This window comes from Marmota monax, unplaced genomic scaffold, assembly GCF_021218885.2.
Source record: "Marmota monax isolate L192 unplaced genomic scaffold, Marmota_monax_Labrador192_F-V1.1 WCK01_AAM20220418_F8-fsc00142, whole genome shotgun sequence".
Taxonomy (NCBI): domain Eukaryota; kingdom Metazoa; phylum Chordata; class Mammalia; order Rodentia; family Sciuridae; genus Marmota; species Marmota monax.
The window spans coordinates 4,555,440-4,583,270 of record NW_026692025.1 but is presented as its reverse complement, the minus strand read 5'-3'; the positions used below and the strand labels follow the sequence as shown (position 1 = coordinate 4,583,270).

General features: G+C 39.3%; 1 pseudogene; it reads left to right on the top strand.

Annotated features, from left to right (window-relative positions):
- Nucleotides 1-24,230: 24,230 nt before the first annotated feature.
- Nucleotides 24,231-25,348, top strand: LOC124098836 (mitochondrial pyruvate carrier 2-like; annotated as a pseudogene).
- Nucleotides 25,349-27,831: the final 2,483 nt, after the last annotated feature.

Genomic DNA, 27,831 nt, shown 5'->3' with positions numbered 1-27,831 from the left:
AGCCCTCTGCTTGGTCTGAAAATGTCAATCTTCTTGCTGTGTCCTCACATGGTAAAAATAGAGACTACAAACTCCCTGATGACTGTCTTGAAAGCTCTACCCTCATAATTACCTCTCAAAGACCCCACTTCTTAATATCATTATGTGAATTTGGGGGGACACAAACATTCACTTGATAACAAGGTGAAATGATTTGAATGCCAGTGTATTTCTCTTCAGAAATCAAGAAGGCCAGAAAGTTGCATAGCATTTTTCAAGGACTGATAGAAAAGAAATATTAACTTTGAATTCCATACTCAGAGAAAATACCCTTCAAGATACAAGGAGAAATGAACAAATTCTCAAATGAAAGAAAAACCAAGAGAATAAGTCATGAATACATGTATCCAAAAACATGGCTGAAGAGAATTCTCTAGCCAGGCACAGTGGCATGTGTCCATAATTCTGACTCGGAAGGCTGAGGCAGAAGGATTGCAGGTCGGAAACAAGCCTGGTTGATTCAGAGCTTCTTAAAATTGAAAAAAAATAAAATAAAATGATAGAGAAAATGACAAAATCAAACAACAGCTCAGTGCACACCAGGTTCAATCCTCAGAATAAAGAAGAAGAAAAAGGAGAAGGAGGAGAAGAGATAAGGGAAGGAAGAGAGGGATGTGGAGAAGTTAGCTTCCTAAAAAAAAGAGGTAAATGATTAAAATGAGTAATTTGGAACATCAGGAAGGAAGAGCAACTGAGAGTAACAACAAATGCAAAAATGATAGTTGATCCTCTTAAGTTTTCTACACTATATTGATGATCAAAGCAAAAGTTATGGCATACTCCAATGGGAGTCTAAACAAATAAAAATATTAACCCACTTGAATCAAATGTATGAAATATGATATGTCAAGAGCATTGTAATGTTTTGAGCAACCAATAAAAAAAAGAAAAAAAAATTAAGAAGATTGTACTGTGAATGAGAGGGATCAAAGGGACACAAATGGAGGTAAGCTTTCTACATTTTACTCAAACTGGTAAAGTGTGACACCAGTACACTGCAATAAAGTTATGTGCATGCACTGAATGCCTAGAGTAACCACCAAAATAAAAAGTATACAAATAGGGGCTGGGGATATAGCTCAGTTGGTAGAGTGATGGCCTTGCATGCACTAGGGCCTGGATTTGATCCTCAGCACCAAAACAAACAAAAAGCATACAAATAAACTGGGTGTGGTGGCCCATGCCTATAATCCCAGTGGCTCAGGAGCCTGAGGCAGGAAGATTGTGAGTTCAAAGCCAGCCTCAGCAATTTAGTGAGACCCTGAGCAACTCAGCAAGACCTTCTGTAAATAAAATATATATATTAAAAAAGTGTGGGGAAGTGACTCAGCAGTTAAGGGCCCCTGGGTTCAATTCCCAGTACCCCCTTCCCCAAAAGACTATTCAAATAGATGCTCCCATAACACTGTAGATATTTCAAAGTAGGATTCTTAAATGACAGATATTAGCAGAATGGGTTGAAAAGCATGACCCAGCTACATGTTTATATACAAGAAATTCATTTCAATATAATAATATAGTTAGATTGAAAATATAATGATGAAAAAACAATATCATGAAAACAATTATCAAGGGAAAGCAAGAATCTCTATGTTAATATCAGATAATGTAGACTTCATAGCAAGGAAAACTACTGGAGACCAATGGGAGCATTATATATTTAATAAGAGTCAATCCACCAAAAGACATTGCAATCCTAAATGTGTATAAACCAAAAAAATAGCACCGCAAAGTGGGTGAAGTAAGCTGATAAAATCAAAAGAAGAAATACACAAATCTACAATTATAGGTGGAGATTTTCACAACACTCTCTCAACAATTGATATAACAAAACACAGAAAATAAGCAAAGATGTAGAAGAACTGAACAACACCATCATATAACAAGATGTAATTGACATTTTTAAGAACATTTTACTTAGCAACAGCAGTACAGGCATTTTCTTCAAGTGCCTACAGAACAGTCACAATGATAGATCATATTCTGGGACATAAAACAAACCTCAACAAATTTACATTACACCAAAGGTAATTACACATTATGCAAATCAATAGTCAATATTGTAAGTTCCTATTTTAAGAATGTAAAAAACAATAATAAAATAAACCCAAAGCAAGCAGAAAGGAGAAATAATCAAGAACAGAATCCAATAAAATTGAACATAGAAAACAAGACAAAAATCAATGAAACAAAAAGTTGATTTTCTAAAATGGTCAGCAAACTTAACAAACATCTAGCAATACTGACAAAGAAAAAAAGAGAAAACACATAATTTACCAATATCAGGAATCAAACAGAGCATATGATTGAAGACCCTGCAGCCATCAAGATAAGAATAGGGGCTGTGGCTGTGGCTCAGTAGTAGAGCACTTGCACTGGCATGTGTGAGGCCGTGGGTTCAATCCTCAGCACCACATATAAACAAACAAGTAAATAAATAAATAAATAAAAGATTGATTGACAACTAAAAAAATATTTTAAAAAAGATAAGAATAAAGCTGTGAACAACTCTACACACACAAACTTTCAAAAATTAGGTAAAACAGACCAAGCCCTTGAAAAATATAAACCACCAAAATCTATCTAATACAAAGACAATAATTTGAAGAAAGATGATTAAAAATTAAATTCATAGTTTAAAAACACTCTGAGAAGGAGACATCCAGGCCCAGATGGTTTAATTGAAGCAGTCCCCAAAAGTAATGATTAAGGAAGACCAATTTTACAGTCTGTTCCCAGAAAACAAAAGAGGAAAACACTTCCAATCCCATTGACTCCAGTCTTGTCAGATACCAAAGCTACAAACAACAGTTCAAAAAACTTAAAAACCTACACACCAATATTTTTCATGAAAAAAAAAAAAAATATATATATATATATATATATATATATATATATATATATATATATATATATATTCTTTCAAAATTTTTAGCAATAGGAGGGCTGGGGTTGTGGCTCAGTGTAGAGTACTTACCTGGTATGTGTGAGGCACTGGGTTAAATTCTTAGCACTGAATACAAATAAATAAAATAAAGGTCCTTTGACAACTAAAAAAAATTAAAAATATGTTAGCAATAGAAATAAAAATATGAAAGATTTCTACTTCATGGCTAGATGTGGTTTGTTGCAACGTACAAGTCTGCCTCGATATTTGCAATCAATGTAATCAATTATTTCGACTGGCTAAGAAAGAAAAATAGTAATCAATTAAAAAAAGTACCATGTGGAATAATCCAACAACCATTTATGAAGTTTTCTTTAAAAAAAAACTCTAAGAAGAGAGGATGTTATGGAATGAATTGTAACATCTCCACCCCAATTTATATATGGAAGGCCTAACCCCAAGATGCCTGTATTTAGAGGCACATTTGGGGCCATAAAGAAGACAATTAATTTAAATGCAGCCATACGGTTGAGTTCCTAGGCAATAGAATTATAAGAAGAGGTAGAGACACCAGATATTGGTCCCTCTGTCCCCACCTCTCTTATTTAAGCCAGCAAGTCTGTGATATTGTGTTTTGGTAGTCAAAGCAAATTAATACAAAGGGAACTTCCTCAACTGATTAAGAGCAACTACATAATAATACCTGCAACTAACATCATACTTAATGGTGGAAAATTAAGCATTTTCTTAGATCAAGAATAAACAAGAATATTCACTATTACCACTCTTACTCAACATAGTGCTGGAAATCCTAGATAGATCAATAAGAAAAATAGGAAGTAACTGAAATACAGATTGGAAAGAAAGAAATAAAACTGTCCCTACTTGTAAATAAAATACTGTTTATGCTAAAAATCCCAAAGCTTGGGGCTAGGGGTGTAGCTCAGTGGTAGAACATGTGAAATCCTGGGTTTGAGTTCTAGCAGTGAAAAATCCAAAAACATCTAGAAAACAAGTCATGAGTGAGTTCAGCAAGGTTAAAAAATGCATGATCAATACACAGAAATCAGTTTTACTTCAATATATTAAGAATAAGCATTAGGAAACCTAAATTAAAGGTACAATACCATTTACAATAACTTCAAAAAAGAAGGAAGTATTTAGCTATAAATCTAAAAGCACATGCATTGTATTTTTATGCTATAAAAGTATAGCATGCTAATGAAAGAAATCAAAGAAGAGCTAAATATATTAAGAAACTTATCATGTTCAGGTATTAAAAGCCTCAACATAGTAAAGATGTCAATTCTCTCTAAATTGCTACATAGTTTTATTGAAATTACTATCAAAATCCTAGCAGGATATTTTGTGAATATAGACAATATTATCCTTAAATTTATATGAAAAAAGAAAGGAACTAGAACAGTTAAAACAATTTTTTAAAAAAAATTAATATTAAGTAAGAAGGATAACTCAGTTCAATGCATAACAACAGTATCAGGATAGTGTGGTTTGGGCAGAGGGATAATTACATAGATGAATGGGACAGAACAGAGAACCCCTAAATAGACCAACATAAATATGCCCAACTAGATTTCATTTTTAATTAATTAATTAATTAATTTAGGTACTGGGGATTGAACTCAGGGGCACTTTACCACTGAGCCACATCCCCAGGCCTTTTTATATTTTGTTTTGAGACAAGGTCTTACTAAATTGCTTAGGGCCTACTAAGCTGCTAGAGATGGCTTCAAATGTAGGATCCTCCTGTTTCAGCCTTCCAGGATGTTGCAGTTACCAGCCCCAACAGATTGTTTACCAAAGCTTGAAAAGCAATTCAATGGAGGAAGGGCAGTGTTTTCAACAAGTGGTGCTGGAGCAATTACATATCTATAACTACAAAGGAAGGAGGAAGAATAGGAGGAGGGAGGGAGGAAGGAAAGGAGAGAAAAGGATCCCAACCTTTTTTATACTTCATGCAAAATCCACCTCAACAGGAACAGCAGATTTAAATGTAAACACAAAATATAACACCTTCAGAAGAAAACAGGAAAGTCTTGAGTAACTGGCACCTGGTGAGGAATTCTTAGGCTTGATGTGAACCATAAGAGGAAAAAATAGATTAATCGAACTCCATCAAAATTAAATATTTTGCTTAAGAAAGATGCTGTTAAGAGGATGAAAAGAGAAACTACAGACTGGGAAAAATATTTAAATTATGTATCCAATAAAGGACTTGTATCTCAAATACACTAAGAGCTCTCAAAAATCAACAACAAATGACAACAACAAAACATTCCTATTTGAAAATAGAAAAAGACATGAAGAGGCATTTCACAGAAGATAATCCAGAGATGGCTAATGAGCAAATGAAAAGATGCTCAACCTCACTAGCTATCAGGAAAATAAAAATTAAACTCACAATGAGATATCAATTATACACCTATTAGAATATTTAAATTAAAAAAATAGTGACACACCAGATGCTGGAGAGGATACAGAAAAACTGCATCACTCATACATTGTTGGCCATAATGTAAACTGCTACAGCCACAGTTTCACAATTTCTTGTAAAACTAAATATGCAACTAATGTACAACCCAACAATCACTTTCTTGGCCATTTATTCTAGAGAAGCAAAAACATATTTTCACAAAAGAAACTTATATGCAAATATTCATAACACCTTTAATTTGTAATAATTCAAAATTGGAAACACCCCAATTGTCCTTCAATGCATAAATACTTAAACAAACTATGGACATCCTTACCAGGAAGGGAGTATTCAGTAATGACTAAAAATGAAATACTGGTATGTGTAACAACTTGGATGGATCTTAAGGTTATTGTGACTGTGATAAGTGAAAAAGTCAGTTTCATTTAATATTCTCAAAATGAAAAAATAGGGAGATGGATAAAAGATTTGTTGTTGTCAGGCTTAGGTATGATAAGTGGGAGAGTGTATGTTTGTGTCTTTATAAAGTGATAGAACAGGGAAAATCACTGTGGTAATGGAAGAATTCTGTATCTTGATGGCAATGATAGTAACAGGAATCCACACATGTAACCAAACAACACAGAACTATACATAGGTTAGAGCAATGTTAATTTCCTAGTTTTGATATTGTACTGCATTTACATGAAATGTTAAAATTGGGGAAAACTGTATAAGGAATACAGAAAGCCTCTCTTTAGTAACTTCTCTGTTTCCTGTGCATCTATAATTATTTCACAATTAAAACTTAAAACATTAAATTGGTACAGCCAGTATGGAAAGCATTATGCAGATTCCTTAGAAATCTAGGAATGCATCCACCATTTGACCCAGCTATCCATCTCCCCAGACAATACCCAAAGGACTTAAAAACAGCATACTACAGAGTCACAGCCACGTCAATGTTTATAGCAGCACAATTCACAATAGCTAAACTGTGGAGCCAACCTAGATGAATGGATAAAAAATGGAATTTTACTCAGCACTAAGAGAGCATAAAAATAATGGCATTTGCAGGTAAATGGATGGCGTTGGAGAAGATAATGTTAAGTGAAGTTAGCCAATACCCCCCAAAAACAAATGCCAAATGTTTTCTCTGATATAAGGAGGCTGACTCACAGTGGGGTAGGAAGGAGGAGCATGGGAGGAATAGAACTCTAGATAGGGAAGAGGGGTGGGAGGGAAAGGGAGGGGGTAGGGGATTAGCAAGGGTGGTGGAATGTGATAGACATCATTATATAAAGTACATGTATGAAGACATGAATTGGGTGTCAATATACTTTATATATAAACAGAGATACAAAAATTCTGTTATATATGTGTAATAAGAATGGGAATGCAAAAAAACACAAAGCATAAAGGCATGAATTGACGTGAACATACTCTATACACAAAGATATGAAAAATTGTGCTCTATATGTGTAACAAGAATTGTAATGCATTCCACTGTCATGTATTTTTAAAAAATCAATAAAAGTAAAAAAGAAACATTAAACAAATAAAATAAAACCAATTAAAAAAGTTAAAACAAAAAGATAGTAGGCTCCAAGGTGTGTTACAGTGGAAAGAACATGAATGTGAAGTTAGCTCATTCTGGGTTTGAAGCCTGTCTTGACTTCTTGAGTAAGTTACTTTACTTCTCTGAGCCTTGATTTTCTGCTGTATAAAATGGGGATAATAATGGGGCCTACTCTACAGGGATAGGGGTAGGATTCGATGTGAAAATGCTTGGCTCAAGACTGGTCTATAATAAATATTCAAGGAAATGAGCTTCCTAATGGTAGCCTGATTTATTATGACTTGGCCTTTGTTTCATTTGTCTTAACATGAAAGCATGTGGATGCCTGGGCCACGTCTCACCACCAGACAAAAAGCATCTTAGGTGCAGTGAGTATCCACTATTTGGTTTTGTGTCCTGCTTCCTAGGTTATAGCCCATGTCCTGACTCATGACCCATCCAACACGGACCTAGACTTTAGACATTTCCCAGTGTGGCTCCTCCATTATGTAAACTTTATTCTTGTTTGTCTTAGACCATTTTGCAGTGCTACAACAAAATGCATGAGACTTTATAAAGAAAAGAGGTTTATGTAATTCACAGTTCTAGAGACAAAAAAAAGTCCAGATTCTTATAGCTGCGTCTTGCAAGGGCCTCCCACTTATCACAATATGGTGGATGGCATCACATAATGGGTATGCATATGAGAGTGGCAAGTGAGCTAATGTGGAAAGGGCCAAAACATCAGGGATTTAACTTGTGTTTTAACAACCCACTCTCATGGCAACCAATTCAGTCCTGTGAGATCTAAACTACTCCTGTGAGACAGAGCATCAATCCTTTTCAAAAGGGTGTTGCCCCTATGACCTAAGTACCACCAGAAGGCCCCACCTCTTTTAAAAAAATATTTTTAGTTGTAGATGGACACAATACCTTTAACTTATTTATTTATTTTTATCCAGTGCTGAGAATTGAACCCTGTGACTCATATATGCTAGGCAAGCACTCTACCACAGACCCACAACCCCAGTGCCCAAGGACCCACCTCTTAAAGTTCTCCCCTTCTACTAGCACCACTCCAGGGACCAAGCCTCAACACAAGTTTTGGTGAAGACAAGCCATATTCAACCTTAGCAACATGGAATGGTTCCTGGGTTGAAGGATGAGGAACTCTATAGTGCAGAGGCCTTGGTATGCTTCTGGACACAAGTAGACATGAAACATCTGTTTTCACAAGCTTGCTCAGAATCTGTGCTCCAATATCTTAACTGGGCTTTAAATTGCTTGTCTAGAAATGCGTAGTGATAACAGATATAATCAGTGGACAGGAACAGAAAATTTTCCTACTATTTCATTAATCTGGTTATGTCACTCCCTTCATCCCACTTTTGCTCAAAAATACCACTTTTCCTCAAGAGCCCTTTACCTAACCTTGCAGGTCTTCCTCACTGATGCTCAAACCTGCCTTCCTCCATCCACTATTACTCCTTTTCTATATTCTAGACAAAAGAAACTACTCCATCTTCTACAATTTACTCCCTCCAGACCTTCACCCACTCTGTTCCCTAGCTTAAGAATTTTTTCTCTACTGTACTGCCATTATACTTTTTGCATGGCTAAATCCTCCTCCTCCTCCTCCTTCTAGGCTCTCTCCTATCAGCTCTTTCTCTCTCCTCCAGTCCTCTGGCTAGGGTTTTAAGTCATGCTTATAGATCTTCATGCTTCCTTGAGTCCTGTCCCCTAAGCTGGTGAGCTCCTGGGCATCTAGTGGCTTCTCAGTAAATGTTAGATGAATCAATGCCTAATGCCCACAGCTTGCATACAATAAAGAGTGCTCTGATCCTTGCCAGCCGGCAACTGTGCTTGCAGTGTCCCCACTTATGTTGTGGAAGATGGAGACTTTCCAGTCAACATGAAGGGGGAGCAAAAGCTGGAGAGTGTGAACTCTGTCATTGGTTTGGCAGTTACCCAGCATGCTCCTGGCCAGGAGGTTCTGGGCAGCTCTGGGCTCACAGACAACCATTGAGCAAGGCTCATAAAAGGGTCTGTGTCCATAGGCCTTACACATCTGGGCTGGGAGCTTGCAAAGCCAGTTGATATGCTGGATGGCACAGGCAGTTTCCTGTGAGTTGTTGTGGCCAAAGGCCTATCCCTACCCCCACTTCTTTAAGCTTTAACCAGAATCACAAATATTCTCTTTGGCTGCTATGGGCTAAGAGGCAGTAGATGTGGAAAGGATATTAGACTGAGACTCCAAAGATCTAGAGTCAGTATGTAATTCTAACTGATAAGGACATTTTGGAAAACATGTTTAACATGTTAGGATTACAACTAAATTAACAGTGATTGCTTATTACCATCACATGCTCAGTCCACACTAAAATTCTTTTGATCAATCCACACAAAGTTCTTCTACTGTCTTTCTCTTTTATTCTTTAACCCCATTTCACTTTTTAACTCCTTAAACTTTTTATTATGGAAATATAGAATACTATAGTATTAAATGGTATTGTTGATTCTTTCTGAAACATAACCACATTACCATTAGCACACTTAAAATAATCTCTAATTACTTAATGGTGAAAGACTGAATGTTTGCCCCCACCCCTTGACATAGCAAAGCTATCAATTCTTAACACTTTCACTCACATGGTACTGGAAGTCCTAGCCACTGTAATAAGGCAAGAAAAGGAAATAAAAGTTACACACTGGACAGAAAGAACTAAAATTGTCTCTATTTTCAGATGACATTATTGTGTACATATATATAAAATCCTAAAATATTGCCAAAAAATATTCCAAGAACTAATGAGTGAATTCAACAAGGGAGCAGAAGCAGAAGACAAGATCAGCATGCACAAAAACCAATCACATTTCTGTATACTACCAATAAATAAGGGGGAAACTAAGATTCAAACATAATGCCATTTATAACTGTGCAGACCTGGGCTCACATGGAGATATATATATATATATATATATATATATATATATATATATACCCATTGTGTTTCTCTGTAAAATCCTGACTAGTACACACAAATGAAAACACATAAAACTGGGTAAATAAGAATAAGATTAGTGGATTATATCAGTATCCATTCCATTGGGGTTGAAAATTGTGATAATCTACTTCCTTTTTCATTTATTAGTTGGGAATATTTTCATAAAAGGAATTCTCATCATCAACTATTTGATTACCTTGAGGTACAGTTTGTATAGGGAAGGTAGAAGAAATACTTCATTTCCTCTATTTATTTACCTGTTTTCAAAGTAAAAAGTTAGTTCCCTAGCATGTTCCAAATATGAATACAAATAAGACAAATTTCTTTTTAGTTTTGGATATCATAATGATTCACAGATTTAAATATTTGGTGTGTTCCAATCTTTTGTAGTAATTATACTTATTGATGTTGATGCTCAAAGTGTTATACCTTTGGGAAGTGGGAGAGCTTATAAAGGTTGGTTCCTGAGTCCTTTTGCCCTGGCCCTGTAACCCTTTATAGCTTCTTGCTTTCTGGTGTGACAAGATATTCTAGAGTTCTCTGGTGAGTTTCTAGTCCCCGATCTGGAGTGAACCAGTTTTTCAAGGAGATTCAGGACTACAGGGTTTTGGATTTCATTTCTTCTATTGAATAAAACCAGCACTGTCAGTTATTTATCCAACAATACATGTGTTAACAGTCTCAGAATGATACAACTAACATTACTACCAACAATACAATTCCAGAAAACACTATGCAATTTTTGTGGGAAAAATTGACTAAATTGTGCTATGTACATATATGAATATACCACAGTGAATTTCATGTTTATGTATATACCTAAGCACCAACTAAAGAAACAATAAATAAAAAGAAGGAAGACTTGTAGAGAAAAGAAAGCAGGGGGAGTGAGAAGGGGAAGGAAAGAGGAAGTACCAAAGATTGAAATAAAACAAATTATACTCCATGCATGTACAATTATGTCAAAATGAACCCCACCATTATGTATGATCACAATGTATTAATAAAAATATAAAAATAAGATCATGCAATGGCACATACCTGTAATCCCATCATCTTGGGAGGCTGAGGCAGGAGGATCACAAGCTCAAAGCCAGTCTTAGCAACAGCAAGGCACTAATCTACTCAGTGAGACCCTGTCTCTAAATAAAATACAAAATAGGGCTGAGGATGTGGCTCAGTGGCTTAATGCCCCTGAGTTCAATCACTGGTACTCAAAAAACTATATATATATATATATATATATATATATATATATATATATATATATATAATATATATAATATTTTATTATATATATAATATTTTATTATATATATAATATTTTATTATATACATAATATTTTATTGTATATATAATATTTTACAGTTCTTTTTCCCCCCTTAGGACAAATCCAATTAAAATGCTCCAATTACTGTTATGTAAAGTCTCTACACAGTTTCATGTAACTTTGGTTTTTGTTTTCATTTTAATGTTCACATATAGGGATTGATTTTTATGTTTAATTTCTTTGCAGCTAGGTGGTATACATTTTAATCCCAGCAGTTCGGGAGGCTAAGGCAGGAGGATGGCAAGTTCAAAGCCAGCCTCAGAAACCCAACAAGGCCCTAAGCAACTTAGGAAGACCCTGCCACAAAATTAAAAAAAAAAATTATAGAAAAGATTGGGGAGGTGGCTCAGTGGTTAAGTGCCACTAGTTTCAACCCCTAGTACCAAAACTAATATTTTTTCCTTAATTATGTAAAGATTTACTTGGCTTCTGCTGTGCTCTAAATGCTTATATTCCCCAAATTTCATCTATTGAAGTTCCAGTTTCCAAGATGATGGCATCAGGAGGTAGGGCCTTTGGTGGGTGATTAGGTCGAGAGGGTAGAGCCCTCATGAATGGGATTAGTACCCTTATAAAAGAGATTGTAGAGTTTGTTTGCCTCTTATGCCACATGAGAACACATGAGAACTCCACAGTTTACGGCCTAAAAGAGGGCCCTCACTGGAACCTGACCATGTTGGATCCTGATCTCAAACTTCTTAGCCTCCAGAACTATAAGAAATATATTTCTGTTCCTTACAAGTCACCAAGTCTATGGAATTTTGTTGTAGCAGCCTGAATGAACAAGGAGCTTTAAAGTGAATCTGTGAGAGTTTGGCCTCTCTGTGGTGACAGCAAGAACCCTGTAATGAAGACTGGCTTTTTTGGCTTATTAAAATTACTTATTGAGCTGGATGCTGTGCCACATTCCTGTAATCCCAGCAGCTTGGGAGGCTGAGGCAGGAGGATTATGAGTTCAAAGACAGCCTCAGCAATGGCGAGGCGCTAAGCAACTCAGTGAGACCCTGTCTCTAAATAAAATACAAAATAGGACTGGGGATGTGGCTCAGGGGTTGAGTGGCCTTGAGTTCAACTCCCAGTACCAAAAAAAAAAAAATAAAAAATTGCTTGTTGACTCAGTCTCTTCTGAGCTCCTCCATCAGCTCCATGAGGCAAAGGCCTCATGTCCACCTTTAAACCCCACTGTCTGGTATATCGTAAATATGGTGTGCTCAGTGAATATTTTTTGTACCAGGGATTGCACCCAGGAATATTGATTGAGCAAATAAACTTAAAGAGAGTGCCCCAGGGTTTGGAATAGAAATCATTATGGTGACACTATGACATATCTCCTTACCAGGGTCCAAGATAAGGCACGCCATCCTCAGCCCTCTCTTAGATGAGAAAGCATTTCTGCCCTCTCTTCTTAGTCCTATCAGCCTCAACATTGGTCTCAAAGATTTTATCCCAGTGTCACAGTAACACAAATGTCACTATTGATGTTTCTCTCAAGAGATCTACAGATCCTTAAGGAAATAGGACTCCAGGTAGCAAATTTGACATCCCATAACTGTTAGGGAAGGCATGAAGACTCGACACCTCACAATGATCATCTTTTTAGAAAGTCTTGATTCTTTATATAGATAATACATTCTAGAGAATACTAAAGATTTTCCAGAAAATTTTCCATATTACTACACAGCATTATATTGGGAGATGCAATTAAGATTCAATTTTCCAGTTGTGTGCATCTTAGGTTTATTTTATTTGTTTTACATACTAAAGTAAGAAGCCATAAAGAGAAGTCCCGAAGCTGTACCATGGATACAAGGCTCTTTCTATCCCAGGGATCAAAGCAGCATGGTCCAGTTGTGGAAGAAGACAGAGGGAGCCCTGGGTTCTGGCCTGCTGCTGGTTAAATGGTCCCATTCCTCCCCCATGGAGGGAAAAGATAGTGGCTTCTAGAGCCTTCCTATCCTTCTAGGGTGATTGAAGTCTTTGTGATGATATTTTCCCCTCTGACCCCTGCTCTTGCTCACTATTAGAAACCCTACTAATGGGAGAAGTTGAGGACTATCTAATGCCCTTTCAACAAGGTCGCAATTCTTTAGCTGTGATTGGCCCGGGCAGTCTGGCTTAAGAACAAGCCATCCTTAAGTTCTCCAAGACCCCAATATTTTCTCCAATCCTTTGAATGCCTAAATTCAATTGGTCAACTCCCTAACTATAAAAGATATTATTTATCTTTAAAAGTATTCTCTTTTCTCCCATGGGAATGGTCCATGTAGGTGTGTGGAGCTGTAGTCAGGAAAATTAAAATATGCAAATGAAAAATGCAAATGAAAAAAGCTAGGCATGGCTCACCATGGTGCTCCCAGGGTTTTCTTGAATAGCAACAAATTAAAGAAATGCTATGTAATCAAAGTTTATATCAAGCCTCAAGAAAGAAAAACTCCATTATCTCTAAATATAGAGATGTGTTTTAATGTGTTTCTCTGTATCTTGAAGTTGTGTGCGGCTCACTGAGCCAGTGCACACACAGATCATTGGGTTTCCTCAGGATGAAATGGGGGCAGGGCTTAAGCATTTTCTACCCTTTTTTATAATGTAATTAACAGATGACAATTAACAGAGAAATGCAATTTGCACCATAAACCCTTTTGGCCCAGATTTGGTCCCAGTTTTTCCTCTGTGCAACTCAGCTTGCAAATTCCCAGTTTTAATTCCCAATCTCAGGAAGGGGTTGGGGCAGGAGCAGGAGTAGGAAAGGCACTTTTTGCGAGGTGGGTCCCCTCTACTTGGTCCTTGCTTGGCAAGAGTGAGTTGAAGTGCCACCCCTGACAGGTACTAGCTGCTTTTTCTCCCTTCTGGGACCACTGGGCTTCCTAGACCAGGCATTGGTTAGTTGCCATGCTGGATTTGGACTTGGCAAGTGCTGCCAGACGAGTCAAGACCCTCACCTGTGCAGATCTCTATCTTGGATGTCACATTTCTCAAGGAACCTGAGCCCCAGAAGGCTGAATTGCAGCACAGCTCAGCAAAAAGTTCAGCCTGCTTCCCTTGAGGTAGGCATTTGCTTTGGCCGTTTGGTAATGCTTGCTATAAACAAAGTTGATGTTTTGACTAGGGCTTGAAAGATCAGCAGTGTAGCTTTCAATGCTATACTGTTAGGAGCGGCTTTGGGCACAAGAGTATAGGGAGGGACCCCATGCTTTAGAGGTTGAAAAGGAGCTGGCAACAAAGTCCCTGCTTCTAAACTAAGGAAGATTGAGAAACAGGGACCATTTACAAGTGTCTTTCCATTTGCCCTTAATAGACTGGACATACAACACAGCATCTCTGAAAGGGTTTATACAACTTTATGATCTTCAAACCAAAGTCAGGCAATTTTCTGTTGAACAGAAAAGCAAGATGACTTCCTCACCCCATTTTTTTTATATTTTATTCAAGCAACACTTATACAGCACTTGTTGCATTCATGGTTCCATTCCAAAACCTTGTCAAATATGAACTCATGTAATCCTCACAGCAACACAGGCAGTAAGCTAGTGTTATTTTCTAGATCTATGGGGAAGGAACCAAAAGCAATGGGGGTTTAGTGACTCATCCAAGGTGTTTTAAGTCAGTTTCTTCATCACTGTGACCAAAAGATCTGAGAAGAACAATAGAGGAGGAAAATTTTATTGGGGACTCACAGTTTCAGAGGTCTTAGTCCATAGATGGCTAGCTCCATTTCTCTGAGCCCCAGGTGAGGCAGAACATCATAGTGGAAGGGTATAGATGAAGAAAGCAGCTCAGGACATGGAGCCAGGAAGCAGAGAAAGAGAGAGTCAACAAGGACAAAATATATACCCTAAGTCATGCCAACAGGAACATACCTCCCAACCAGTATTCAGTTACCATTCATTGCATTCTCATAAGGGGATTCATTCACTGATGACATTTAGCTCTCATAACCCACTCATTTCACCTCTCAACTTTCTTGCATTGTCTCACACATGAACTTTTGGGAGATACTTCATATTTAAACCATAACAAGGCCAGCCACCTTTTCAAGGAGTAAATGGAAACATAAATTGTGTTACATCCATTCCCGTGGAACACCATCAGAAATAACAAGGAACTATTAGCACACAAAATAACCTAGATTGATTTAAAGATAATTATGCTGAGTGAAAACATGTAATTCCTAAATGTTACCTACTGTATGGCTTCATTTATGTACCATTCTTGAGATGACAGCATTATAGAAATGAAGAACAGATTAGTAGTCACCCAAGATTAAGGAGGGCCCTGGGATGTAGATGTGACTATGAAAGAACAACAAAAGGGATTTTAGTGGGGATGGAATTATTCTGTGCCTTGACTGTACAATGTCAATTGCTTGGTTGTGATATTGTTCTAAAGTTTCTAAAGATGTTACCATTGGGGGAAATTTGAGTGGAGAATACATGGGATCTTTCTTACAACTACATGTGAGCCTATGATTATCTCAAAACAAAAAAGTTTAAGACATTATATTGCATGTCTTTCCCCTTCCAGAAAACTTATCAATGAAAGCCTGCCCCACCTTCACCCCTTATTTAACCTTAATTTAACACTTTTGTGCCTCAGTGGCCCATTTTGGAGTATTGGGGATCAAACCCAGGGCCTCGTGCATGTGAGGCAAGCACTCTATGAACCGAGCTAAATCCCCAGCCCCTCAGTGGCCCATTTTTATCAAAGTAATACTTGTAAATAGTTTTAAAACCTGATTAGAACACTAGAATTATCTAATGCCATCCCTTGCCCCACCGTTCCCTATCTCTAATCACTACTCCACAGGGGAAGCCACTTTCCAAATGTATGCTCCCATTTTTCTGTATGCACATCTATATATTTCTATATGGTTTCTTTCTCCTGATGTTGTTGGACCTTACCATTTTAGAAAATTATTTAACTTCATCATACAAAAAAATAAGATTGAACTCTTTTGGACCACCCCCATATAGTCTAATCCTCCCCTACCCAAAACTCCCAGTATAAACACATCAGTATTTTTACTTAAATCAGGATTTGGTGTTTCTGTCATTATTACTATGTGAATCTACTTCAGAACAGAGCAAGGTAGTACACTATAGCTCTGTTCAATTTCTCTTCTCTCATATAAACTCTTTCCCCCATGGAACTCATAATTGCCTCAGTTTTTCTTCTTTTTTTCATAGTGTACCTATCATTTATTCATCTCCAAACTCTGAAGAGTCAACATGCTATCAAAATGGTTCAATGAAGCACATAACTACTGTAGTCATCCTGGGAATTCTTTTTCCCTTTCTCCCATTTCTTATACTACATATTTCTCTTTCTTAGCTTTCTTGCTCATATTGGAAATCATATTTAATTATCTTTCTGAGCAAATGCCTGTATCATATCCACCTACTTGATGGATAAATTGTCTGAGTATGAAAATTTAAAGTGGAATGATTTTCTCACCGTCACCTACCCCTCACGTTGGCACTAAGAAGCCTGAAGACACTCCTGACCCAAGATGATTGGAATTTGACCTCTGTCTCTCCCTTTGGACTTGAGGTTGAGTGCAGATATAGGAGCTTACAGCTTTATAGGGTGCACTGTGAGCCCACACACCAACTACATTCGACATAAGGAAACATCATTACAAGATTCCAAAACATCAGGAATAATGAGAAGATCTTAAAAGCATCCCTTTCCCCATTGTTATTCCCATATACTTCCTGCTTCCACACAATACAGACTCCTCACTATCAATATTTTGCACCAGAAGGGTACAGTTGTAACACTTGTTATCATTGATTAACCTACATTGACAAATTATTGTCACCTGAAGTGCACAATTTACGTTGGGGTTCATTCTTAGTGTTGAACATTCCATGGGTTTGGTCAAATAGATAATGATGTGTTTCTACCATCATAGTATCACACAAAGTAGTTTCACTGCCCTAAAAATCTCTGCACCCTGCCTATGATCCCTGACAACCACTGATCTTATTGACTGCATAGTTTTACCCTTTTCCAAAATATCATGTAGTTGGAATCACATAGCATGCAGTAGTTTTTGATATATATTTTTTCCTGTCTCTCTAAAGATATTAATATGTATTTTAAAAAAATGAAACATTATTATCTTATAATTCTAGATGTCAAAAATAAAAAAAAAGTGTGAATATAACAAATAAAAAAATAAGTCTTAGTGGGCTAAAACCCAGAGCTGTATTACCTTTGTAGGCTCTAAGGGAAAATCCATTTCCTTGTATTTTCCTGCTAAGGATATTAATTTTAATCTTTTTGAAGTTTTCTCTAGCTGTCTGCATTGTCTTTGCTTTCTTTGAGTTCTTTTTACTTGGTGGTTGGTTTCAGTCTCTATTTTCATATAAGAAGTTTTCCTCAAATACGAGGGACCCACTGCCTATCTATTCATGGGGGCAGTAACATGCTGTTAGAAGCACTATGTTGTAGGGGACAACCTTGTCACTTGACAGGCTTTACTGTAGGGTGATCTGATAGGGACTCAATTTATTGGGGGCTCTCAAGTGTCATTTTTTGCTGATCTTTTTCTTGGGCTGGCCAGTCCCTCACAGAGGTGACCTCCCATCTTTTGCCTGAGGGAGTATAAACCTAGCTATGGCATTCTAGAACCCAACTTGGGGAGAAAGTTATGAGGCTTTCAATTAATCCTTTTGTTTTTAGTAAGTTCTTCAGCAGTGTGTTCAACTGGGTACTCCTCTGGCAAGAAAACATCCCATCTTCTTTCAGAGTGGTTGAGCTCTGAGGCATGGAGGAGAAAAGAGGACTAAGTACTACTCTTGATATACATTTTTAATACCTTTATTTATTTGTTTGTTTGTTTATTTATTTATGTGTGCTGGGAATTGAACCCAGTGCCTCACACGTGCTAGGAGAACATTCTACCGCTGAGCCACAACCCCAGCCTCTTAATATACATTTTGAACCCAAGTTTTCTTTTCCTCAACACTAGCCCCTATCTTCCTTTCAGAAGACCATGGTACCTCCAATTCTTGAGTCTTACCAGTTTCTCTTATAGTTTTCTTTGCTACTTCCTGGCTTACACAAGTTTAAATTTTTGTTTGCTTCACTCTGATAATCCCCTCACCAAATATCCATTCACTTTGCAGCTACTTCTCTCTTCCCCTTCTTCCACTCCTATGGATATGGGCCTTGATATTTTATTGTTATTTGAGTGGGCTTTGGAGAGGGAGCATAGATAAACATGGGTGCTCAACTCATTGTGTTGAACCAGCACTCTACACAAGACTCTTGAGGTCAAGAGTTTGGTTGGAAAGAGAAGAAAAGGTCATTTTATTTTTGTCTCAACAACTTCCTCTGCTCTCACAGAGCCAGCACACCTTCATGACTGAATGCAACATATTCAGGCCAACCTGTTCAGTTAAAGGTGTCTAAGGCCTGGAGGGCCTCCTGGAGCATTAGACTCTTTGGTAACAGCAGAGTCACCAGGCTAAAAACCATTGCTGGCAGACATTGAAAAGCTTTCAGTCAGAGAAAACAATGGTTTTTCTCAAAGAATATTGATTTGCTTTCAATTCTGAGAAATATTCTCAACCTTGATGGCTGTAGAAGATAGAGGTCACGTCAGGATACAGTGAGAGGTATCTTACTGTGGTAACTTCATTTTCTTTCCTGCAAGAAAACACCAGATATCTTGCCTGATGTTATAGAGCCACTGAGGCCCAAAGCCATTTCACCCAGCTGGAACTTTTGGAAGCAACAGCAATACCAGCAAATACCTGTTACCCACTTGCCACCACCACAAAATGAACATCAATTGAAACACAGGGACCAATGTGACTTGACCAGGGAAATCTACTGAGATTTTTAACCAAAACATGCACCATCCCCCACTTCTATCCTTAACATGACCTGCACATTTCTGTGAATCCTCCTGACTAGGATGGCAAGGCACTTAAATAGATGACATCACCCCTCCTTTCTGCTGATCTGGCAGACATTGCTAATCAATCACTGTGTTTGTCCCACTGAATCTGGACTCAACCACTTCTAATCTGTGGGCATTGGAACACAAGAAGAAACTCTGTTCCTTCCTTTTCTTGGAGTCTAAAGGTCTTGGTCATTGAGAGGAACTGCTCCTATCAGCAGGCAGAAGTGCCTTCTAAGTATAGAAGGGCTACAGATGCCTTCCATGTGGTCTGTCTGCCACACACTCCTTCAAGGATAAGCCTCACTGGAGCCAGATCACAGCCAAGGTCAAATGGGAGTGAAATAAAGCAAATTGTTCTCCCCAGTTCTCTACCACCTCAGTTCTTTGGGCAGCATGGACTTTAAAACCTCAATATCTGGGAGCAGCTGGGTGGCAGAACATACTCTCTGAGACCCCCATCAGGAATCCAAAGTGCTATATGTCCTCAATGAGTTCAAGTGTCAAGGAGATATATTGTATCTAGAAACCTTGACTTCCTAGATGAAAAATTCCACTCCCAGGTGGATTCAAGAGCCGAGTCTTTCCTGAAGCAGTAATGCCATCTGTCCCCTGGACAAACTTGTCAACCATTCAATGCCATTGCTTGCCAAGAGTGTAGTCAAGGCATCTCCAGGTCACTTTGTGACCCCAAGGGAATCTCTAACAATTCCCCAGGCTTCTGTGATGGGTTCTCCTGAAACCAGACTTAGAACCCTAAATCCCATATGGTATTTCTGCCTATGTGGGTATTTGTTGCTTCTCTTCTGAAAGATGAGCAAGATACTTGAGAACAATAAGAAAGGCATCCTAGCTGGAGGAATCAGGGTTAAAAAAGAGGGAGAGCTGTGTCTTGCTTCTTGTCTTTTCTGTCTCTGCCATTGCTATTGTCTCATCCTCTCCACTTTACAGGCCACTTAAAGGTGGTGTGCAGAGAGGCACTGAGCCTTTTCAACTGTGACAGTCTGAGGCCTCACTTCCTATAGCACTGTATATGCACCTGCCTCCCCATAGGCTGTGAGCTTCCAGCAGGCAGAGACCCCAGGGTGGCTGTGTCACAGCTGCATGCAACAGGTAAGAAAGACAAAACTGCAAGCCAGTGAGCAGATCGACACCAGTGGGCATTAACCACCCAAGCCTCCCCCTACTGCAGGAGCCAGGGACACAGCCTGAAAGAGCATAGGGCTCAAAAATGGGGGACCCAAAGGCCAGAAAAGGACTGAAGATCTAGCCCAGACCCTGGTGGTTTTAGTAATGGCATGGCTTCACAATTGTGCTGTTGTTGGAGTCTGGCCTTCAAGTTCTCACAAGCATTCACTCTTCATCTAATAACCCAGTTGTGAAGACAGTTCTGGTATGTCTGTGGCTTAGCACCCGCCTCCTCCGATATGATCCCATACCTGGCACAGGGCAGAGCATAGGAGTAGTTCACATTCCTTGAAGCTCCTTTTCAAGAAAAATCCTTGCCTGTAAGTCTCTGTTAGGACCAGGATAAGTAACCTGGACTAGATGGGTTGGGCCTCTTTTAGACAAATTGGATCAAGACTCAAAGAGAAAAGAAATTATCACCCGGTCATGCAGGATACAAGCATTTGGGAAGGTGAGGTGGGGCAGAGGGCTTCAATTTCTTTCCATTTCCTGTATATTCTGCACTACTTTCAGGGTTTTAATTGATTATATCAACTGTGCTCATTTCCCTGGACAAATTAGTCTTTACGCAGAAGAGGCAATTACCTGGGCTTGTTCTGTACCAGTCTGCAGGAGTGAACAGGAGACTCTTGGGGCCACACAAGATAATGTTATCTGAAAAGACTCTGAGATTCAAAATGAGGACATTTATTTCAGTCTTCTAAGCCTTTTTTGTTTGTTGAATGATATCTGGCACTGGTTTAGGTCCACCAGGGTGGGAGGAAGGACACCTATGTCTGCCTAGAAACCCTGAGCTCAAGAGTTTTTACCTGGTCACTGTGGGTGATACAGGCAGACAGTAATTCTGAGGGACAGTGCTGGGGGACAAGGAGACAGGGCAGGGGGAAGGGCTAGAGTCAAGCCTAAGCTCAGCCACCTGTGGGCTTTATGGCCTTGAAGCACTCAGCACATCTGAGCCTCCGTTGCCTGATCTACAAAAAGGAGGTAAAATTCTTTGTCTGGCCTCCACTGAAAGAAGCCTGTTAGACCCAATATGATAATAAATGTCAATGTATTTTGTCAACTTTCAATGTTTTGCCTTTGAGAGGGTGACCCAGGAACTGGACAAGTTAAAAACTGGTCAGATGGAGGAACATTCCCCCAGGACCAGCAGAGAAGCTACTAGAATTTGGATCTTGGATAAGGATTAGGGTGGGGCCAATGAAACACAAAAGGAGGCCTCACTTCAGGTTACATAAGTGGTAGACCCTATATAGGGCTTTCACGTTCAGCCAGTGCAGTCAGGCAGGCAGGGCTTGAGCTGAAACAGCTATGGACCCTTTACTCTAGATCCTGATTGTTCTACAACAAGCAGAAAAAGTGCTGCTTGTCTCCTTGTTGTAGACAAGAAAGCAATGTTCAGAAGATGAAAGCATGTGCCAAAGCCACCCACAAGTAAAACTTCTCAGGAGACCAGTAGAATAGAGGAAGGGGACCAGAGGAAGGAAAGGGAGGTCCTGGAGAACAAACTTGACCAAACTTTGCTATATGCATGTACAAATATGTCACCAGGGATTCTATTATTATCTATAATTATAATGCACTTTTCAGTTAATTTTTTGCAGCTGTGACTAAAAGACTAGACAAGAACAATTTTAGGAGGAAAAATTTATTGAGGGTCTCACAGGTTCAGAGGTCTTAGTCCATAGACAGCAGGGTCCATTCCTAGGATCTTGAGGTAAGGCAGAAAATCATGGAAGAAAAGCGTCACAGAGAGAAGCAGCTCACATAATGATCAGAAAGAAAAGAGAGGAGGAGGGAGAGGGAGAGGTGGAGAGAGAGACCCCACTCTCCAGATACAAAATATATTCCCCAAAGGCATACTCCCCAGAAATCCCCCACCTCCAACCACACCCTACCCATCTTCAATTACTACTCAGTTAATCCCATCAGGGGATCAATTCACTGATTGGGCTAAGACTCTCATAACCCAATCATTTCTCCTCTAAACTCTCATGCATTGTCTCACACATGGGCTTTTGGAGGACACCTCATTATAAACCATAACATTCCTCCTCTGGCTCTCAAAAGCTCATGCTCATCTCACAATGCAAAATACATTTAGTTCATTTCCAAGACTCCCCATAGTGTCAACAGTTCAGCATTGCCCAAAAGCTCAAGTCCAAAGTCTCCTCTAAGACTCAAGAGAAACTCGCATTATGAGCTCCTTTAAAAATCAAAAGCAATTTACATCTCCAGAGTAGTAAAGCCTAAAGGTACCACGGCTGCAGCAGTGCCTGAGCATAGTGAAACAACTTCTTAAGCTTCCTAGGCCCTCTTGTGCAAGTAGAGTACCCCATGAGTCTCTTTACAAAGGGAATTTTACTTTTTCTCCTTTGAGCCTGAAATGGATGTGGTCTTGCCAATTCCTGAGATGCCCTCAACAAGTCTTTCTTACTATCTTTAGCAAATTCTTTAGCATTTATTTCATGGCATTAGTGTCTTTAACAACTGCAACTTCCTTAGCCCCAGTTTTACTCCCACATTTCAAGTCAAAGCTTTTCAAATCTTTCTGCTCGGGCTTTCTGTTCCTGAATATTGTTGCCATAAGCTCAGTCCTTGTCCTCAATGCCAATCTAATAACAAGGACATGGTTTTGAGAAAAAAGAAAAAAAAAGTTTATTGCTTTGCTAGCAAAGGAGAAAAACAGGGGACTCTGTCCCACAAGCTCTGATTCTGCCCCTCAGAAGGAACAGGGGACTTTTAAAGAGGTGATTCAAAGACTACATTCCACATGTTCTCTCTTGGAGTTGTAATTTCCTTGTTAATTTGGGAGACAGTCATTTCTGAGATCTTCTGGTACCATCTCCAAAGCCTGGATTACTTTTTTCATATGGTGGAAAAAAAGTTATCTGTGCTCAAGGACAGATAACTCTGCCTAGGTTGGGGAGGAAAGGTGATTTTGTTTCCCCTGAGATTAGGGAAGGGAGATATTAGGGAGGAGCAGAGAGAGAGAGAGAGAGAGAGAGAGAGAGAGAGAGAGAGAGAGAGAGAAACACATCCATTTTAAGAATAAGTTGCTGGGGCTGGGGATGTGGCTCAAGCGGTAGCGCGCTCGCTTGGCATGCGTTCGGCCCGGGTTCGATCCTCAGCACCACATACAGACAAAGATGTTGTGTCCGCCAAATACTAAAAAATAAATATTAAATGAAAAAAAAAAAGAAAGTCTTTGATTCTATATAGCCCAGTATGCAACTAGCCATTTTCATTAAAAAAAAAAAAAGAATAAGTTGCAGTGACAGAGCAGCAAGGGTTGTATTTAAAACATAAAATGGACCACTGTTACAATATCACAATAAACTTGGCTAAAAACTTCCAGCAATACCCATGCCACCACCTGAATACTACACTGTCTAGAAATTTCTTCCACCAGATTAATAAATCCATCACTTTTAAAATCAACCTCAAAGGGGCTGGGGTTGTAGCTTAGTGGTAGAGCACTTGCTAGGCACTTGTGAGGCACTGGGTTTGATCCTCAGCACCACATAAAAATAAATAAATAAAGGTATTGTGTCCATCTATAAGTAAAAATATTTTCAAAAAATCGTCAAAGAAAGACTCAAGACAAGGGCAAAATGTAGAAAATTTATTAACCAGAATGTAACACAAAGGGCCTCTAGTCCAATTACCAATAGAGTACTCCTTTTCCTTAGAAACTTATTGAGCCCTGTCTTTCTTTACTATCCACAGTTGTATGGGCCTTCTGATCTTCTGAGTGCCCACCAGAACTGCCTATTAAGTTCCACTTAACATCAGTCTAAAGCTTTTCCAGAAGGGAAGGAACATTCACATGAATGACACAGGACTCAGTTGCTTGCTGCTCTTTGTACCTACCCAGAAATGAGGTGTAGGAAAGGCCCTGTGGGGTAAGCCCTTGAACAATGGAATATGAGCTCCTGGATACATTTTTCCCTTTTTCCTTCCCTACATACAACGTTCTGGTTTCGTGGACCTTTTCTTTCACTCCTGCTCTCTTGAGATCTCACTGCCCAAGACAGTCAGGGTTGCTGTGAGACTATTTCCAATGAAACCAAGACTAGGGCTAGGGTTGTGGCTCAGTGGTAGAGATCTCCTCTAGTGCGGTGAGGCACTGGGTTTGATCCTCAGCACCACATAAAAATAAAATAAAGTTATTGTGTCCAACTACAGCTAAAAAATAAATAATAAAAAAAAAGAAACCCAGACTAAAACTCCCTGGTGTCCCAGCACAAAGCCTGACTCATGATAGGTGTTCATTTGTCAGGGAGAGGTAAGGTATACTACAGAAAGCAGACTTCCTCAAATCCCACCCTGCAGTTCTCATGCATGCACGACTCAGGGGCCAGCCAGAGCCGTGCATGCATGAGACAGTGCTTATACAGAAAATCTGAGTTTGGTCCCCGCCCCTTCGCCTGCACTGGGCGCGGGCCCTGAGAGGTTCGCCAGGCGGGCAGAGCCTCGGGAAGGGCGTCTTGGGCAGAGGCGGCCGCGAGGCTCCTTGGCAGGGAACATGAGGAGCTTCCCTCCGCCGCCAGCCAGGGACAAGGACACGGCGGCGCTCCCGCCCCACTGCCCGCGATCGCCTAGGGGCCGAGATGTCAGTCGCCTGGCGCCCGCAGCGGGCCGGCCAGCTACCACCGGCTCCTGGATAAGGTGGAGCTGATGCTGCTGGAGAAGCTGTGGCCGCTGTACAACCACCCCGCAGGCCCTAGAACAGTTTCTTCTGGGCTCCAATTATGAAATGGTGGTTGGTGTGTGCTGGGTTGGCTGATATGGCTAGACCTGCAGAAAAACTCAGCACAGCTCAATCTGCTGTTTTGATGGCCACAGGGTTTATATGGTCAAGATTCTCACTTGTAATTATACCAAAATATTGGAGTCTGTTTACCGTTGATTTCTTCGTGGGGGCAGCAGGAGCCTCTCAGCTCTTTCGCATTTGGAGATATAACTAAGAACTAAAAGCTAAAGCAATCAAATAAAAGTGTTCCTGATCACCCGACCCTAGATGTGGACATAACCACTGGGACCTAGCTTATTATTTGGTTATTTTAAGGCATTGCTCTAGCTGTGCTGACATTTGGAAGGCACAACAAAAATCTTGCTGAAACTGGTAGCTAGTGCTTGATTCCATAGAAAATAAAGTAGATTTTAATAACAAAAAAAAAAAAAAAGAAAAGAAAGGAAATCTGAGTCTCCTTTCTGCCTCTTACTACTGAAGGATTTCCCCTCACTTTCAGCTCACTTTGCAGCAGTTGGGATTGTCCTGAACATGGTTCTTTTGTTCTGTAAGCACCAGAAAGACTGTAGGTTTCCCTAGGAGCTTTAGGCAGCGTTTGAGGTGCAGAGTGAGGCTCCCAGAAGATAGGAAAACAGGAATCCCACAGAAGGCTCTTCCAAGCTCACAGGTGTTGATTTCCTGTCAGAATCTGCCCACCTTGGGTAGCTCTCCAGTGCCTTCAGGTGCGTTTTGTCTTATTTTTATGTTTTTCCTGAATCTATAGTTCTCTGAGGAAGATACAACCTAGCTCCATCCACAGGCTAGCCTGCTCACTTCTGTCCCCAACTGTGTGTCCCACAACCAACAATGCCACCAACACCCTGAGCTGCCACAGATAGGGCCAGGAAGCCAAATATCCCTTGCCTCTGGGTGCCTGTCTCATAAGTGACTATGGTCACATGCCCTTGAACCACAGGCTGACTAACCAGTAGCTCCCTGAACTAGTTGGGAGAGAGACTGGTGTCAGGGACGAGATAAGAGCCAACACATTCTCAAGAGAGAAGGCAAGTGTCAGAGAGCAAGATGAACATGGGGGATGGGTATCAGTTTCCTATGGTTGCTGTAATTAATTACCGCAAACTTAGTGGTTTAAAACAACCCTAACCCACATTTATTCTCTTCCATCCTGGAGGTTAGAAGTCTGAACCCAAGGTGTTGGCAGGGCTGATTCTTTCTGAAGGCTGCAGGGGAATATCCATTTCCTTGCATTTCTCAGCTTCTAAAACCTGCCTGCTTTCTGGGGTTTATGCCCCGCCCCCCCCTGCTGACCTTCCTCCTTCTTCAAAGCCAGCAGTCTATTGCCTCTAAATCTCTTTCTCTGAGTGCACCCCTCCACCTCCCTCTTTCAAGGGCTCTTGAGATTATAATGAGCCCACTCAGATAATCCAAGATAATCTCAGGATCCTTAATTTAAATACATCTGCAAATTCCCTTTCTCCTAACATGGTGGTCTCTAGTTCCATCCATTTTCCTGCAAATGCCATAATTTCATTTTTCTTTCTGGCTGAATAAAACTCCATTGTAGGGGGGCTGTGTTATGTGGCTCAGTGGCAGAGTGCTTGCTTAGCATGCAGGAGGCACTGGGTTCGATCCTCAGCACCACATAGAAATAAAATAAAGACATAATGTCCACCTAAAACTAAAAACTAATTATTTAAAATCTATTTTTTAAAAACTCCATTGTGGAGCTAGGATTATAGCTCAGTGATAGAGTGCTTGCCTCGCACATGTGAGGCACTGGGTTCGATCCTTAGCACCACATAAAAATAAATGAAATAAATAAAGATATTGTGTCCATCTTTAAAAAAAAACTTAAAAATACTCCATTATATATGTGTGTATACATATATGTGTGTGTATGTATATATATATATATATATATATATATATATATATATATATATATATAATATTTCCTTTATCCATTTACCCATTGACAGACACCTAAAGTGGCTCCATAGTTTTTGTGAATTGTGCAGCTATAAACATGAGTATACATGTATCACTGTGGTAATATGCCTTTAATTCTTTGGGGACCATCATGTTAAGTGAAATAAGTCAAACTCAGATGGTTAAGGGTGGTGTGCTTTCTCTCATATGCAGAAGCTAGAAGGGAAAAAGGAAAAGAAAGGTGGATCTCCTAAAAACAAAAGGGAGATCAGTAGAGGAAAGGGACCAAGGGGTGGAAGGTAGGGAGGAAGGGCAGAAATGCTGAGGAATGATGTTAGCCAAATTACATTGTTATATTGTGTGCATATACAAATTTGTAACATTAAATCCCATCAATATCTACTATAATAAAATTGTGGGGGAAAAAGAATACAAAAAAAACCCAATTTATTCAAAAGAGTTTATGTTTTTTAGGGGAGTACTGGGGATTAAACTCTGGAGTACTCAACCACTGAGCCCCATCCCTAGCCCTATTTTATATTTTATTTAGAAACAGGGTCTCACTAAGTAGCTGCTGGGTTTACAGGCATGCACCACGGCATCCAGCTGATAATTATCAAAATAAGTTATTAAAAATGATTATTTTCTCAGGACAAAAGAGAGAAGATGGAAATGGAAATCAACTAATTGAAAGGAGCAAGGAAATTTTTCAGTAAAAAAATGATTATTTTTTCAAATTCCCCTTTGCCATATAAACTGGCATTCACAGATTCCAGGGATTAGGGGATGGCCATC